The sequence below is a fragment of the Marmota monax genome, unplaced genomic scaffold, assembly GCF_021218885.2.
Source record: "Marmota monax isolate L192 unplaced genomic scaffold, Marmota_monax_Labrador192_F-V1.1 WCK01_AAM20220418_F8-fsc01131, whole genome shotgun sequence".
Taxonomy (NCBI): domain Eukaryota; kingdom Metazoa; phylum Chordata; class Mammalia; order Rodentia; family Sciuridae; genus Marmota; species Marmota monax.
The window spans coordinates 18,520-37,937 of record NW_026692914.1 but is presented as its reverse complement, the minus strand read 5'-3'; the positions used below and the strand labels follow the sequence as shown (position 1 = coordinate 37,937).

At 32.3% G+C, this 19,418-nt stretch overlaps 1 pseudogene; it reads left to right on the top strand.

The window, feature by feature from the left end:
* Positions 1-3,688: 3,688 nt before the first annotated feature.
* LOC124097576 (eukaryotic initiation factor 4A-II-like) lies at positions 3,689-4,753 on the top strand (annotated as a pseudogene).
* The last annotated feature ends 14,665 nt before the right edge of the window (positions 4,754-19,418 follow it).

Genomic DNA, 19,418 nt, shown 5'->3' with positions numbered 1-19,418 from the left:
CCTTCATCTGCCTTTTATACAATCCAAGTATTTATCTACGCAGATCTTAAGCATGATTCTGTAAATCTGTTACTTCCCAGCTAGAGTGGAGCATCCGTTTAAAAGGGCTTTCAACTCAGCCTTCCTGAATGTGTACTCCAGGTTTGCCAGTGGGAATATCTCCTCTGGTAAGCTGCTCAAACTCTCCTTTCTGGAGAGATTATTATAACTGACCTGGCAGGATATAGGGGATATTACTCTAAAAACATGAGTAAATCCCTTCCATCAAGCCCTGCTTCTTTGTAAGCACTAAGTGTCAGGTGCTGTTACGAAGTTGGGAAGGCAGGGTGCCCTCCACAGTTTCTGTATCTCTAAGTTCTACTTTCTTTGCATCATGTTCCCAGCATCATCAAAAAGCTTAACTTATTTGGGTGTGTCACTGCCTTGCTCTTTTTAACCAGAGTGTTGTTATTCCCTTATCATTTCCCAAATAGAAACCAAATCATAATTCTCTTGATAACCAGAGTGGAAGGAGCCCACTATCTTATTACAGCAGAATATCCATGAAAGAGAGAAGCCAAGAATTCAGATTATACATATGGGAACTCTTCTAAAATGTTTGCAGAGTATTTCAGATACAAAACAATGAATAAACAGGGACACTTGAAATAAAAATCCTGTCAGATCCCTGAGGGCTCCCTAAGTTTCTTCAGATTCCACATTCAGAAAATAATTTCTAAGGAGACATCTTCAAAGAGGGCAGCTTCACATGCCAGATTTTGTCTGCCCCTATCGGAAAGGCTGCTTACCCTCGGGTGGGAGATAGACAGTTCCTATCATGAGTTTGGTAGTCTAATCTTCATAGTAATTTCATGTGGTTTTATCTCTTTCTCTCAGAGCCCTGAGCAGCTGCACTATTCTCTCAAATAGCCCCAACTTGTTTACTACTGAGTTTCCTTTTCCTTGAGACCAAATCCCAGATAAATTACTGAACATCTGTAAATAACAGACATCATTACTAATTGTCAAGTAATTCTCACTCTTAAGTCTTAGATATACAGTGGTATTGTTCTTTTTTATCTCAGTTGGCACCACCCACTCATTTTGGCCAGTATACTGTGACCAGCTATGGCATAAGACACTTCTGGTCTACAGTTTATTCTTATAGGGTACAATACCCTTTAAAGCCCTCTCTTCCTCTGATGTGGTCATTGGCCTTATTGGGAATGATGTCTCCTCTTTCTGCTTTTATTTCTGTGTAGTGATAATGGCAGAGTGGACTTGCCAACCCACAGCAGGCACGTAATGTAAGAAATAAACTCATATTTGTTTCGAGCCACTGAGTCAATAGACTTGTGTTTTATTATGATTTCATTTTTTTTGCCCCCACCTTGAACTTTGGAATACACATTGCATCAACAATCAGATAAAGCATCCGCAATGTATTTTTAACTTATGCTATTGTAGCACCCTAGGCAAGGCTACAAATATATTTTATTTTTCTTGTGAAAATGCAGGCTATAGTAAGATTGCAAAGAAATTGGACTTAGACTTAAGTCTTCGGATTTTGGACAATGATCATTATCAGTCAGCATTTTTCACTTAACCTTTTCTGCATCCTAAAACAATTGTTTTATTCTGGATTAAACCCTGGTCTTTCCTGTTAAGATTCACAGCTGCTGTGCTGTCTTCCAGATTCTGCTAGATGTCTTGGACCCTTTATGTCTTACTTGGAGACCATGAGGAAGTCTGTTATTTCACTAAGCAATCTTAAAGTCGTAGTGAATATAGGGAATAGGTGGAGGTATTTCTAGATGAGTGCAAGATGATTTTCCCATGATGTATATCTGAGGAACTATTTTATTATGATTGAGACAAAAATAATGGATTTCACAGCATTTCCAGACTTATTTGCTTTTAAATTTTCATGAATTTTACTTAATGCCTAAGTTCACATGTTGATTTATGTTTCCTTCTTGCTCTTCAACTATATAAAAATGCAGCATGTCCAAATGACCAATGGGTTGAAGATGAAATTCCTGGTGATCGGACCTGAAACTAAACAAGAAGTGCTGGGTTGGGTTTTTCCTGATCCAAATCAGTGTATACTTTTATATACATAAACATCAGTAAGGCAATCACAACTTTAATAACTTTTACTTAATTAAGTACACAATTTAAAAAGGCAGTTTGATATTTGATTTTCAGAAATTGGAAATTTTGTTTGATTTTTTTTGATGCAAAATTTAGTGTCTAGATTTGAATTGATCAGAAGTTGTCAAACTCCAGTCACCTCACCCACCACAATCAAGAACCCTGCATATTTAAGTAAGATTAAATATGATATGCAATCTTCCCACAAGAAACCATTTTATGTGTGTGCATGAAAAAGATTCTATATGTTGTCAAATATTGTAAATATCAGTGCTATGATATGGAGACATTTCCTGTGGCTATTCAATGATGTTTCAATCATGTAGAGTGGCACTGATTGATTTTGTACCAAGAAAGTCTAGAATTAAAAGCTACAAGATTCATATTTATGGTTCTTTGTGTTCTTCCAATTAATACTATGCTTCATCTGAGATCCTACCACCTCTACACTTTTCTCTCTCTGTAAACAGTGCTATGGTTTCAATTTCAAAAGTTCATGGACAGTAGTTTCCAAACTGCCTTATCTTCTGTTTGGGACTAACTGTATTTATTTGGCGACTGTCAAAAAAGTAAAATTGATTTCTGAATCCCTTGAAAGGACACACACACACACACACACACACACACAAACACACACACACACTCTATTCTATGGAGTTCTGAAATGATCTGAATGCTGTCAATCCATGCTTCATATTTAAAAACATTGGTTGAGGTACTGTCATTACTTACACTTTGGAAAAAATGTAGTTGATAAAAAGCCCCCTCCAGCAGGGTGGGGATATAGTTCAGTTGGTAGAGTGCTTGCCTCACATGCACAGGGCCTTGGGTTTCAATCCTCAGACCACAAAAAAAAAAAAAAAAAGCCTCTTCCTCCACAATGAAACAGTCAAGTGATTGATATATTTATTAAAACATATGGTTTAAGAGATTTCTTACAGTCATTCTGTTTACCTCTCCTCATAGCACAATTTTTTATTTAACATGCCCAAACTTTTAAACTTGATGTTCTTTTCTTCTCCTTCCTTTACTCTGAATGCTTTCCAAAAGTTTGTTCTTAGTATCCTTCCTGGTAGAAACCATGACGGGAATATGAATAGGTAGATTTCACTCACATCTGTATTAAGGTATGTGGCTTCTGCACAGAAATCCTGTCATGTTTAATAGCTGTGTGACTTATAACTTCTTTCCTATATTACTGATATTCACAAAATATTGTCTAATAGTGCAGGGAATGTCTTACAATATGTTCTCACAATAGGACCCCCAGACTTTCCTAGTAGCATATGAGGTTCTAGGGCCAAAGACTTTTTAATTGACTGTCTTATCCCTCCCTCAACTTGAAACAAATGTACAGTCCATGTGATCAAATTGATGCTAATAAAATATTGAAAATACATTAGAGGTCATTGTGCTAACCTGCAAAAATTTCAGTCTTATTTTACAAACATGTATGTTTATTAACTGTCTTTTGATGTGCTTTGATTAGTCATCCTAATGTAAAAAAAAAAAAAAAAGCAGCTTTTCAGTCGGACACTGAGTAGTTCTTCGGATCATGTCTGGTGGTTCCGTGGATTATAACAGCAGAGAACATGGAGGCCCAGAGGGAATGGATCCTGATGGTGTCATCGAGAGCAACTGGAATAAGATTGTTGATAACTTTGATGATATGAATTTAAAGGAATCTCTTCTTCAGGGCATCTATGCTTATGGTTTTGAGAAGCCTTCAGCTATTCAACAGAGAGCTATTATTCCCTGTATTGTGATTGCTCAAGCTCAGTCAAGTACTGGCAAGACAGCCATATTTGCTATTTCCATCCTGCAACAGTTGGAGATTGAGTTCAAGGAGACCCAAGCACTAGTATTGGCCCCCACCAGAGAACTGGCTCAACAGATCCAAAAGGTGATTCTGGCACTTGGAGACTATATGGGAGCAACTTGTCATGCCTGCTTTGGTGGAACAAATGTTCGAAATGAAATGCAAAAACTGCAGGCTGAAGCACCACGTATTGTTGTTGGTACAGGTATGTTAAACAGAAGATATCTTTCTCCAAAATGGATCAAAATGTTTGTTTTGGATGAAGCAGATGAAATGTTGAGCCGAGGGTTTAAGGATCAAATCTACGAGATTTTTCAAAAATTAAATACAAGTATTCAGGTTGTGTTGCTTTCTGCCACAATGCCAACTCGTGTGTTGGAAGTGACCAAAAAATTTATGAGAGATCCAATTCAAATTCTAGTGAAGAAGGAAGAATTGACCCTTGAAGGAATCAAACAGTTTTACATTAATGTTGAAAGAGAGGAGTGGAAGTTGGACACACTTTGTGACTTGTAAGAGACACTGACCATTACGCAGGCTGTGATTTTTCTCAATACAAGGTGCAAAGTGGACTGGCTCACTGAAAAAATGCACGCCAGGGACTTCACAGTTTCTGCTCTGCATGGTGACATGGACCAGAAAGAAAGAGATGTTATCATGAGGGAATTCTGATCTGGGTCAAGAAAAGTTCTGATTACTTCTGACTTGTTGGCTCGTGGGATTGATGTGCAACAAGTGTCTTTGGTTATAAACTATGATCTACCTACCAATCGTAAAAACTATATTCACAGGAGTCCATAGTAACAGTTGATGATGAGATGGCGCTCAGAAACGGCGTTGATGTAATTTAGGACGTGGAATCATAAGCAAAACAGCACACTTTTTGAATAAAGAGCGAAATTGGCAGAGGGGGTGGATTTGGAAGGAAAAGTGTGGTTATAAACTTTGTTACTGAAGAAGACAAGAGGATTCTTCCTGACATTGAGACTTTCTACAATACTACAGTGGAGGAAATGCCCATGAATGTGGCTGACCTTATTTAATTCCTGGGATGAGACATATTTAATGCAGTGCTCGCTGTTGCTGAATAGGCGATCACAATGTGCATTGTGCTTCTTTGGGAATATTTGAATCTTGTCCCAGTGCTCATAACTGATCAGAAATACAGATTTTGATAGCAAAGTGACCTTAGTCGTGAGCTCTTGTGAGGAAAGTCATTGGCTTTATCCTCTTTAGAGTTAGACTGTTGGGGTGGGTATAAAAGATGGGGTTTGTAAAATCTTTTTCTTAGAAATTTATTTCCTAGTTCTGTAGAAATGGTTGTATTAGATGTTCTCTATCATTTAATAATATACTTGTTCTAAAAGATATAAGTGCTATATAAAATCAGCCAATTATGTTAAACTAGCATATCTGCCTTTATTGTGTTTGTCATTAGCCTGAATAGAAACGCCTTTAAAATTGATTTTTTTTAGAAAGCATTTGAATGCATTTTGTTTGGTATTGTATTTATTCAATAAAGTATTTAATTAGTGCTAAGTGTGAACTGGACCCTGTTGCTAAGCCCCAGCAAGCAATCATATCTTAGGTAGGGTGAAACCCATAGTAAAATTGCCATATTGCACATGTCTTAATGAAGTTTGAATGTTAAATAAATTGTATATTCACTAAAAAAAAAAAAGCAAAAGTGAGGGTCAGTTTTACATCTGGACTGGGTCTGATGCTCAAGGATTAATGACCTTTAGGTTTAATAAATGCAAGTGGCAAATTTCAGTGCCCTGCTGTGAGGCTTTATCTGTCAATGGCACACCTTCCTTTATCCTCAGTTCTTTTACTAGCAATGCAAAGACCTGTCACAGCAAGGTTGTATGTGTTGAAGGGGGATGGGTGCGTAGACTGACTTCAGCTGCTAGGAGCTGCTGACTAGCTTCAAAGAATACTAAGAAGGAATTTATGCACCAGCACAGGCTTCACAGATGAATCTCTCTATACTTCCTTTTCCTTTCCAGTTTATGTGGCTAGGTAATTTATTGAGAAGAGGCTTGTAAGTAAGGATTTTATAGCACCCGGTTGGGAACTTGCTACTAATCTCCTTTGGCATGACAAGCCTATGCCAGTCTCTTTGGTTCTCCATCTTCCCTCTCTCCTCTCTCTATGTTCCCCTTCACTAAATTGATCCTTACTAAATAAAAGAACAAAACATGTTGATGAATCAAAAATGGGTTTAACTTTAATAATTTACTATGTAATTTCATGGCAAGCCGTTTAATGATGCTTAATTTTCTTAATGCTCTTAATCCTCTGTAAGAAAAATGTTGATAATGCTACACATTATTATATTTGAGGGAGGAATGTGTTCCTGCAAGTAATTGCTTAATTACTTTAGTGGATGTGTACTGCTGGCTTGATGTGCCTCTCCATCTGTTTTCTTTAATTTATTGAATTGATGCCATTTGACAAAAGAGCAAATGTAAGTCGCATGAGATAGAAAAGAGAATAGGTCACAAGCCTAAGGCTTTCCGGAATATGCAATGCATCAGAAATTTAAGTCAGCTGCTGACGTGTTAAATCTGAACTTCAGTGCTGAATTGCTGTGTTTGAATTCTGCTTCCTTTCATTCATTGTTAAATGAAATTGGTAAACCCTCGGTTTTCTCAATTATTAAAATGGAAACAATTTTCACATATAAAATACTTTTTAGGAACTGGATAGATGAAGATGTATAGCAACCTGATTGAATCACAAACTTATTACATATATTTCTGATGGAATTATTGTAAGTAGACAAAGTGAAAGTAATTGGGACACACATTTGACATTACTTGACTTGGGTATAGTAATGACCATTGACCCAAACTTTGCTCTATTATTTTCTCTTCTGTTAATTAATGTCAAATTTAACCAATATTTTTTTTTTCTGATTTGCAAATGGAAAATGTTTTTCTATGCTAAAGGAATGGAATTAGAACCGACTCTGGTTTTGAAAACAATCACATGTGTTTTCAGCCTCACTAAACCTGTAACTGGTATTATTCCTTTTCCCTCTAAAGCTGATAACATGAATGTTCTTGTTTTGTTTGTTGTATCAGTGGTGTCCGTGTAAAGTAGGTTTGCTTTAGGCTGGATTGGCTCTGTGTACCTGTGATTAGGTTCACAAGTCTTTTTTTGGTTTCTATATGGCCTAATACTTAAGAACATGCACTTTATTTCTTGTGATACAGGAAATTGAACCTAGCACTTCCTGCATGCTAGGCAAATGCTCTACTTCTGAGATACAATCCTAGCCCCTGGATATGTACCAAGTCAACTTGGTTCAAATCCTTTCTCTGCCAAGTGAAAACTATAAATTTGAATGAGGTATTTAAGAGCTTTAAGTCACAATTACCATCTCTATATATTTGGGATAAAGAAATTAAGGTGCATTCAATATTTCAATATTGATAATAAGAAATTCCAAATGATATCTGTGTAAATAGATAGCTCAATTTGAATTACTGAAATAATGTTATAACTTGTTAATCTAAATTCTACCTCTCCATCCTCTATGGTACTTAAAATTAATCATTGAATAAATCAATTTGAAATTGTGTTTCTGCCCTTAATAATGAAATGGTTTCTAAATAACTAAAGAATGTTTCTTAATCTTACTCTGTAAGTTTATGGAATAGATGTATCCATGCAACATTTTTGAGGCTTTGTGAAGAGCCTATGATGTTGCTTGTAAAATTTTAATGAAATAAGAATAGATAAACTTTGAGAAACAAGGAATCATAGATATGCTTGTAAAATACAAAACTGACTTTCCATGACTTAAAAAAATAAAGTTAACTAATATATATAATACATATAATTATAAATTAATTATAAAGGAGGATACATATAACTATATATATATATATGAGAGAGAGAGAGAGAGAGAGAGAGAGAGAGAGAGAATGAATAAAGAGACAGGAGAAGGAGTGGGAGAGGAACTGAAGGGAGGAAGAGAGAAATCAGAGGAAACAGGAGGGAGGTAAGGAGGTCAGTGAAGAATTGATTCTGCCCAACCAGAATGAATCCTCTCCATCATTCACTGGAAGAAGTAATAACTTTATCAGATTCACAAGTTGTACCTGTGCCTCAGCAAAAGTAAATGACCAATTACAGGGACAAGTGCATTGTAAAATTTGTGCCACCTTAAAAAAAAAAAAAAAAAATCAGGTTTCACTTTTCCCCTTATGAAACTAAGTGCATTGTCTTTTTAATATTCCACAATTATAGCTCATCTCATTTTGATTAATATGAATAACCTTCCTTCACTACTTATGCCAATCAAAAATGTCATCTTTGAGCTCATGTTGAGTTTCATCTTTGCTGAGAAAGCCTTGTCCAGAGACTGCTCCCTTTGCCAAGTTCAGGCTGTTCCATTGACCACTGTTTCATCAATTCTTGTGCTACTTTTAAAAAAAAATCATATTTCTTGTCACTATTATTGCTGTTACATTGCTTTATGTAGACAGGATGTGATTTCAATGTATACATAGTTGACTGATAAATCTGATATATATATATATATATATATATATATATATATATATATATATACACTTACTACTAACTGATTTGCAAACAGTAACAATTGTATGTACCTTTTTGTTTGATTGTTTTTCTTCTTTAATTTTTCACACTGCTAGGGATAGAATAGAGGGCCTTGTACATGCTAGACAAGTACACGTACATGCTAACAAGTCTTTGTTAACAAAGACTAATTCTAATTACACGATTATAAATATTAACTCAAATTTTTAGGATATTAGATAGTAGAGATTCCATTAGAAGATATAGATTTATAAGAAATAAATAGGTTATTTTTTTTCCTGTATTCACATATGTCCTATTTGATCACTGGTTTAATGCCATATTCAGAACTCTTATATTTTCTCGTGTTCCAAATATATTGTTTTTATAAATGTTGAATTTAAATAATTACAATAATTGAGTTATATGGAAAGTTAGCCTTACCTTCTGCTTTTTATACAATGATTATAACAGTTTAAAACAAAGGAGAGCTGCAAACTAACTTTCATATTTAACTCATGATAGAAACTACCAAGGTGAACAAATACTAAAAATATAAGGAAAATATTTATATTGATGTTGTAATATATAAGAGAGTGACATCTATAAAGCAAATTATTAGTTTAGAAAATATAAATAAACTTTTAGGATTCTTTTGAAAACCTCTCAGATAAAAGACGACTATGTTTCACAAAAAGGAAATAGATTAAGTATGCTTTACTTAAACATGAGATGCACTTCCTTAGTGGAAGGGAAAAGAACTCGAAACTAAGTGGTTCGAAAATCATTTTAAAAAAATACTGAGAGAATCCATTCTCAAGGGATTGTCAGACCCAGAAGTTCAAAGACAAGGAATGCCAAAACAAAGAAAAATCCATAATGGTGATAATTGCATGCATCTCAAAACTACTAACATGAGCTATTAACATATAACTACTGTGACCTATAGAAGCAGCACCAAAGAGCCTGGCATAGCCACTTCTGCTATATGACAGAAAGATTCAAATAATGTAGAAATACAGAATGGACACTGGCCAAAAGGTTTCTTCATACTCAAAGAAAAAGCTATGGTCTTATTTCAATCATATATTGAATGTTAGAAATAATGCTAAAATTCTACTCAGAGTAATAACTTAAACATTACACTTTTTCATAAGAAAATAAATATATGCAATATATTAGCTATACTCTTCATTCTAGAAATTATAAAAATGCTAGGAAAGAAGGTTCATAAAATATGAAGGAGGATATAATAATAATCAGTGATTAAAAAAGAAACAAAACCTGCCAAACTGATAAATATATTGAAGGTCAATGGATATTACAGAAACAATAATAATAATTTTTTCTTGTTATTGAAGGAAAATTAAAGAAAGAATATGGATGTATTTAGAATTATGAAGGAGAATTTGACTACAGTCAAACTTGGCAAAGAAAATTTATATTAGGTTTTAGGTAGAAATGTGTGAACATCACAGTGAAGTATATACTCTTCTAGGAAAATATGAAAAAATGTGTTAATTATAGCTTGGTTAAATGAAGAACATATTGAAAAACTATAATGTAAAAGAAAAAAGAACTTTATTTCAAGTTCTATTTTAAAACTTCAGAGATAAGACAGTGTGATATTAGCATAAAAACAGATATCAATAATGCAGAATAGAGTCTGGAAGAGACCCACATAACTATGGCTGACTGTTTTTTAACTAAGGTACACAGGAATTGAATGGACCAAGGATTTCTTTTCATCAAATGGTGCTAAACCAACTGGATACACATGTGCAGAAACATAAACTTGATCTATATTTTGTACTTGCATGCAAAAAATTGATAGCAGATCACACACTTAAACATAAAACACTATTAAACTTATGCAAGAAAGCATAAGATACAATGCTTTCTGATTTCAAGTTAGGAAAAGAGCTAACTATAAGGTGATCCACAGAAGAAAAGTAATTCGATGACTTCTCAACATAAAAAATGTATCTTCAGAGACAAAGTTAGTAGAACAAAAAAATAAGTCATACACTGGAAGAAAATATTTGCAATCACAAATCTACAAAAACTTGTTTCAAAAAAATAAATAGCTCATAAATTTCAATAATAAGATAGCAATTTAAAAATGGGCTGAATATTTGATAGTCATTTTACTCTAGAACATACACCAGTAGTAGAAAATCCCTTGGAAAAAATATTCATTATTTGTTTTTGTTTATTTAAATTTAAATGACTATGAGATGCCACTACATACATATAACATGTCTTAAGTTCAAAAGCTTAACAGTATGAAGTATTAACAAGTATGCAGAATAACTGCCATTTTTCTCACTGTAGGATGGCTGTCAAATAATATTTCCACTTTGGAAAAGAGTTTCACAATTTCTTAAAAACTAACAATCTACATGGGACATGTTGGCACACCCCTATAATCACAGTAACTAAGGAGGCTGAGGCAAGAGGATCGCAAGTTCAAGGCCAGCCTCAGCAACTTAGTAAGTCCCTAAGCAACTTAATGAGACCCTGTCTCAAATAAAAAATGACTGCAAATATCATCAGTGGTGAAGGGCCTCTGGTTTTAAACCCTAGTACCAAAATCAATCAATCAATAAAAGAAAAAGAAACTATATAGTCTATAATCCAGTCACTTCTGGGCCTTTATAACAGTGATAGAATATGTCCATTGAATTATTTATACAGTAAGTGTTCCTAAAGTTTTAAAATTAAATTTATTTTATTTATTTTTTTATAAACATTGATGAGGCTGCAACCATAAAGTATGCCAATTTAAAGTACATTGGGTCTAAACTCAAGAGTGGGGTAATTGGATCAAATTGTGGTTCCACTCCAAGTTTTCTGAGGAATCTCCATAATTCTTTCCATAGTGGTTTCATCAGCAATGTATAGACCTTTCCCCCCACATCCTTGACAAAATTTATTGTTACCTGTATTCTTGATTGTTGCCATTCTGATTGGAATGATATGAAATCACAGTGTAGTCTTAATTTGAATGTGTCTAATTAATAGTGATTATTAACATTTTTTCATAAATTTTTTATTCACCAGTGATATTGCTTATTCTTTGAAGTGTCTGTTCAATTTTTTTGCCCATTTATTTATTGGGTTATTTGTTTTATAGGTGTTAAGTTTTTTGAGTTCTTGATATATCATGGAGATTAATGCTCTGAGTTATAGGTAGTAAATTTTTTCTCCCATTCTGTAGGCTCTTTCTTCATGTACTTGATTGTTTCCTTTCTATGAAGAATCTTTTTAGTTTGATACCATCCCATTTATTCATTCTTGATTTTACTTCTTGAGCTTTAGGAGTCTTGTTGAGGAATTCAGTACCTAAGCCAATGTGATATAGAGTTAGGCCTAATTTTCCTTCTAGTAGGTACAGGACCTCTGGTTTAATACCTAGGTCCTTGAGTTGTGTTTTGTGCAGGGTGAGAAATAGGAGTCTAATTTCATTTTGTTACATATGGATTTCCAGTTCTCCCAGTGACATTTGTTAAAAAGGTTATCTTATATCCAATGAACGTTTATGCTGCCTTTGTCTAGTATGAGATAACTATATTTTTGTGGATTTATCTCTGTGTCTTCTATTCTGTATCATGATTTTCATGTCTGTTTGGAGTAATAATATGCTGATTTTGTTACTATGGCTTTGTAGTATACTTTAAAGTCTGATATTGTGATGCCTCCCTCCTGCTTCACTTTTCTCATTGAGGATTGCTTTAGCTACTCTGGGCCTCTTATTTTTTTTCCAAATAATTGTATGACTGCTTTTTCTATATCTAAAACAATGTCATTTGAACCTTAATAGGAATTGCATGAAATCTATACAGTGCTTTTGGTTTTATGGCCATTTTGACAATATTAATTCTGCCTATACAAGAACATATCTATCTCTCAATTTTCTAAGGTCTTTTTCAATGTCTTTCTTTAGTGTTCTACAGTTTCATTGTAGAGGTCTTTCACATCTTCTGTTAGATTGATTCTCAAATATCTTATTTTCTTTGAGGTTATTTTGAATGGGATAATCTTACTAATTTGTCTTTCAGTTGATTCATCACTGATATATAGGAATACAATTGATTTATGGGTTTTAATTTTATATCCTGCTACTTTTCTGAATTCATTTATGAGTTTTAGAAGTTTTCTATTGGAGTTTGTTGTGTCTTCTAAATATACAATCATTTCATAGGCAAATAGGGATAATTTGAGTTCTTCTTTTCCTAGAAATATTTCTTTAATTTCTTTCTTCTAATTGCTCTGGCTAGAGTTTCCAAGAGTATGTACAAAATTTTAAAAATTAAAAGTAAATAAATTAAAGTGTATAAAACAAAACTGAAATGTACTAATCAAACTTTCTATTTTTCCTATTCATGAAAAATACCTGGTTTCAGAAATGCTAGAAATGAGAAAGGAAAACATAAACAAGCAAACAAATATAAACATATATAAATGTCCATGAACCATCAAGGTAACAATTAAGTAGAGAAAAGAACAACAAAAAAATCTCAATGAAAAGTAAAAGAAAGATTTCCATTGGAGTTCAAAAGGTTCTCAGTTTCCCTTCTCAACAGTCAGGTGGGGCCTTCTAGAGGATGATGCTTATTCCACTGAGAGGGCTGTTGCTAGGGTGAGAGAGGTCATCTCACAGGCAGAACTCCTGGAGGTAGGGTTTAGGCTTAGGTAAATTCTGGGCCCTTCACTAGATGGTAATTGTTCTGGAGATTTTAAATCAGTGCACCTCCAGGTCCCAACATTTTCAGGTCCATGCTGGAAAACAGCACCTTAGAATCTCCCCTGGCTACCTCTTACGTGTGGGAGGAGCCAAGTCTTAGTCCACACCACCTGTGGACCCCAAGTTTCCTGGTCCTGGATTTAGTCACCAAACTCAGTCTCTCCCATGCCAGCCAGTTCAACTTCCTGGCCAGGCACATCTCTCCCAGCCAATCCTGTAAGCAAACTGATTAGAGGGGGAGGGGAGAGCTGGGTGGATTTTCATGACCAGTTGTTCCCTGTTAAACCTCTCTTCATGTTTAATTTTCCCTTGGTTTCACACCATGCACCACCCAGGAAAGCAACCTGTTTTATTCTGACATCTTGAAGAACCCCCTTTAGATGTCATTCTAAAATATTTTGCTACACTCTGAATTTTAAGGAATGCAAGTCCATTGAACATTTAATATAAAAATAAAATATATATACATATTGCATATGAGCATGTTTGTAAATTACATAATATGTAATATATTTATGTAGTTTGTATGTATATTATTTTATAATAAAAATTAAAATAGTGAAAAAGATAGTCCACATACAAAATAAAGGGAATAAAAAGCTATGAAATGTTGGCATTAAGAAATAAATCTTGATAGAGACAACTTAATAGGTATGAAATATTATAACAAGTATAAATGGCTTTTATTAACTTTTATTAAGAAGGGATAATCCCTATTGGATGAAGAAGAATCTAATATTACTTTTTGCAATATCTCCATGGTTAAAACCAAGACAAACAAATATGAATCAAAAGAAAGCAGGGACACCAATCTGATATCAGATAATGTAGAATTAGCAATGCAAAAATAAATGGAAGTTTGGGCTGGGGATGTGGCTCAAGCGGTAGCTCGCTTGCCTGGCATGCATTCGGCCCTGGTTCGATCCTTAGCACCACATACAAACAAAGATGTGTCCGTCGAAAACTAAAAAAAAAATAAATATAAAAATTATCTCTCTCTCTTAAAAATAAATAAATGGAAGTTTGCATTTTCATCAGTTACCATTTTATTTTATTAAGTAGAGTGCACATATTATTCTATCCTGAAAGTGCAATAAATATTAAAATAAGAATTGAAATGGCGAGAAACTACAAAGTAAAAACAAACAAACAAACAAAAAAACGAGAAAGCTGTAAATGTTTGTTGGAAATTTGAGTAATAAAGTCATGTAAAACTAATTAAATAAAAATGAGGCAACTATTTAATCTCAGAAAAGGATAAAAAATCAACCTAAAATTAAAATGTAACTGGATTATTCTTATACTAATAGCATTTACTTTATAATAATTTTATGAACACTAAATATTTTGAAAAAAATTTGTTAAAAAGAAATATTGGGAGATAAATTTTATGTATGACTGGAAGGGATAGTATTGGAAAGCTGAATGTTCAACTTGCATAGTAAAATGCAATGTATAATGTCTAAGACTGAAAAAATAAAATACAAAAGAAGTGGTATAAACAAGATGTTTTTAAATATGAGCAGATTAGAAAAAGAAAACCTAAATATCTACGTATAAAATATGCAAACATGATGCATATTGTAAAAATGATATATGTATTCTACTTAATAGATTTAAAACAAATAAATTGAAAATAATTATAAAAGCAAAGGCAAAAATTAATGTTTATGCTGTTCATATCTGAGCAACATTGAATCCTAAATGCAGAAACATTAAAAAAAAAAAAAAAACATATATACTACCACTAAGACTCTTCACTTACATTTCTGTGGATAAAGCAGACCCAAGAAAATGATACAATTAATCTGAATGATATGTTCTATGGAACTGATATTTTATATGCATGTGTACATATATATTAGTTTGTGTATGTGTAAATATATCAAATATTACGTTTGAATTCAAGGGATCTTTTTATTATGTATTCTTAAAACAATAAGAGCTGAAATGCATAAATAATACTTATCAAATGTGATACACAGCACTACAGTGTATAATATGCTGTTTTCCTTAATTTTTTATTTTAAAATTATAAATATATTCCTTTATTATTTTATTATCTTTCTGTTTGTCTTTATGTCCTTTAATATTTTAGACTTCTTTTTTTATAATTATTATCAGTAACATTTGAATTATTCTCACAGAAGATGCGAAAAATCATTCATCTTACCGAATCTTTACATTTTCATTCCCTTATCCCAAATGTATTTACATTGTTTTTCTGTATTCTTTTCATTTTGTTTCCACAAATTTTGATGATCCCAACTCTTGCTTGTGCATCTGATAGTGTGAGACACTGTGTAGCCATCTGAATGTGTAATTTTAATTTGTAATCCTGTATGTATAGAATTTGATACATTTACAAATACTCATTTTAGTTATTGATCACTTGATTGACTACAACCAATTCCCTAATATTTTCCTCAGAAATAGTTCGTAGGAACTCTATTTCTTGGAGTTATTAAATAATCAAACATAACCATTTCTATTTTTTTCTCTAAAAATCAGTGATATATTTCATATAAATTAATGAGTCAGCCTTTCTGTTATTAAAGACCCACCTAGCATTGATCACTTTTTTCTAATATTCCTTGAATTATTACATTTATTCACTAAACAAATATTTACTGAGTTTATTACATGTAATTATGTAACTGTCTTGGTTTATATAATGGTGATACAGTCATAACAAAACAAGATAATGTTTTGGAGAAAATGCCTAACAGTATACTTCTAATCTTTGAAAAAAATGTGTGTACAGTAAGTCCTCAATATAAGATTGGTTATGATATATCAATTTTCCTTTCATATTATGAATATTTTTAATTGTTGATCTCAATTCTTTTTTCCCATTTTCATTTATTTTCTTTCTTTTTTTGTTGTAATTAGTTACACATGACAGTACATTTATTTTTCTTTTTAAGTTTTGTATTTTTTTTAATTGCACATATTTATGAGTTAGAGTATGATAGATCAAATCAGAGTAATTGATGCTTTCATCTTATTTCCATTACTTTGTGTTTGGAGGCTTTGAGCCTAGTTATTCACAAAATAGTAAGAAGTTATTGTGAACTATAGTCACCCTACTGTGCTGTTGAGCAGTAGAACTTATCACTTCTCTTCAGCTCTGTTTTAGTATCCACTATCCAACCACTTTCTCTCTTCTCCCACACTTTCTAGCCTCTAGTCATTATTATTCAACACCCGGATAAACATTTTGTAGCATCCAATTTTTGTAGCAAGCAATTTTTGTCTTTTTTGGTTTGGCTTATTTCAATTAACATAACAGCCTCTATTCCATCCATTTTGCTGCAGATGAATATCATTTTAAATTGTTGTACAATATTTCTTTTTTATTTTCTTTAGTTGTAGTTGGATACAATACCTTTCTTTTATTTATTTTTATATGGTGCTGCGTATCGAAGGTGCTAGGGCCTTGAACATGCTAGGCAAGTGCTCTACCCCTGAGCCACAACCACAGCCCAGTTATATAACATTTCATTCTATGCAAGCTTCTTTCGTTGTTGCATATATTTTAATTATATCTTTAAAATTATAGTTTTCTGCAATTTATTTAGTTGTCTTGTTTCTGAGCACCATTTGGACCCTTTTGTTTATCTGACCCAGGTACATAAAATATAGGTAGACAGCAATTATAACTGAGATGGGTAGGGATAGTAGAGCTTGCTATTTATTCTCACTACATATAGTATAAAGCCTAAAGGAAACAAGACTAATATGTATAAATACATAGCACATAAATAATTTTTATAAGTAAAACATAATTTTTTTCTGAGATGCCTTCATGGCTTGAAGCTGGTCTTGTCACTGAGGCTTTGTGCTATGCTATCTTTGAACTATAGATCACATGCATGTTTTCCTTTAATAATAATTAAACTTAATAATAATTAAATAAAAGGCATAAAATAACAGCATGGGCTATATAGAGTAGTTTGGATGAATAGGTTGACTTAAGACTGATTCCAAAAAGATTTTGTAAAATGAAGCAAATCCATTACTACTGTAGTGGCATAGAATGACATGAGAGAATTACATTGTCTTCAACCATTTGTACATTTTTTGTTAATTTGCTTCTATTTGTAAATAAGCCATAGTAATGTATGTTTGAATTCCATACAGTGTGCTCAGGATGATATATCCTTCCTTTAGCTATTCCTGTTATAGTATTTATTTCTTGAATGCCTGTTTAGTTTCTCATTCCTACTATGTGTACTCTCTCATCTGTTTCTGTTGTCTTTGAGATCTATTTTAGATTGTAATTTCTTGTTGGAATTCTTGATAAAAAGTATATAAAGAGTTTTCAATAACGCTTTCCTGGTTTTCCTTCTGGTTGCTTATGGATGCTTTTCATGAGATGGGGACACATATATATTGTCTCTGCAGTCGTAATACTAGAAGATAAATAATATGTTTACTTTTTTTCCCCAAAACTTTAAATACAGTGAAAAGACTCTACCTGAATATTTTGGATTTATTTTAGTTCTTATATCTCCAAATGAAGAAAAAAGAATAAATAGATAAACAAGAAGACATAACACAGAATATTTTAAAAGGTTAGATTTTTTCTATATGATTGTATTTATCATTTATAAGAATAAAATCAGAAAAAGAAAAAAAATCTATCATTTATTTAGATTAATTAAACATGAATTTCAGAAACAGAAAATAAAATATAGGTAGCATCAGAGTCACATTTAACTCATAAACTGTAATGAGTTGTGGATGGTTTAAAATTATAAAATAAATCAGAAAATAATTTTAAAAATATAAATAAATATTGCATTTTCAGAAGGAAATACTTTTAAATATGAATAGAAATCTAACAGAAAAAAATCTCATCAAAAAAGGTAAAAAGTAGAAAGTTTATATCTGTCAAAAATGACAACAAAATTGACAATATTGATCACAGAGGAAATTTGTGCAAATTATTAAAAAAGCTCTATAATCTAATGTATGTACAAAAAACATTAACAGGCAGCAATGATGTCATGAAGACCAAAATGATTACAAAGAACCACAAGGCATTACAACTTTCCACCCTATTTAAATTATGCTTAATATTTACTGCTAAAAATACAAACTGGTATAACTTTAGAATATGATTTGATGACACTAAAATTTATAAAAATCTAAATCCCCATGAAATCTATATCTTTGATCCTGAGAATATTGTTTTTCATAAAACATTTTAAGTATTTGATTATAAAGGTAAGAAAAGAGGGAGAAAATATGCTTTGGGAATTTTAATCAATGGAAAAACTGCCAATATATTCTTTTGATATCATAGCACTCATTTACTGCAATAATGTAAGACAAAAAATAAATGACCTATGTATACAACCTAGTAACAAAATTTTATATGTTCTGTTAGGATGAATCTGTGTGTATGAACAATGAATTAGGTAAGCATTTTTAGTATTTAATTTCATTTACATTATTACATTGTTTGTTAAATATGGATATATTTATTACTCATGTATCAATATCTTTATGAATTAAATGTTCCATTAAGTTGGTTACTTTTCATAGGTTATTTTATAATTCACCTCTAAATTAGGATGGAATGGCTTCATTTAAAAAAAATAGAAGTCACTGTTTTCTTTATATTTTAAGAACAGTAAAAAATCATATTAAGATAATAAACCACATGCACTTGTATTTATCACTCAGCTTTAATAGAATTATTTCAATGCTTTGCCAAAATTTGCTTCAGCTTTTTTTTTTTTTTAATTAGCACTGTTATCTGCTTTGAAAATGCTGCTGTCCATCTATGTGTGTGTTTGTGGTCATAGAAAAATCTTTGGTTTTCACTCAGCACCTTGAGATGCAAAATGAAGGAATTTATTCAATTTTTTTAATTAAAACATTTTAATTTTTAACTCACACATAATTGTTCATATACAAGGGGTACAGAATGACATTTCAATACATGCATCCAGTGTATAATCATCAGATCAGGGTAATTGGTATATCTACAGCATTAGGCATTTATCATTTCTTTTTGTAGGAAAGAGTCAAAAGCCTCTCTATTATTTATTTTGAAATATTAATTGCTATAAAATGAAGTTATCATACTGTGCTGTAAAGCATTATCAGTAATTCCTCCTATCCATCTGCTTCCCTATGCCCATTAGCTGT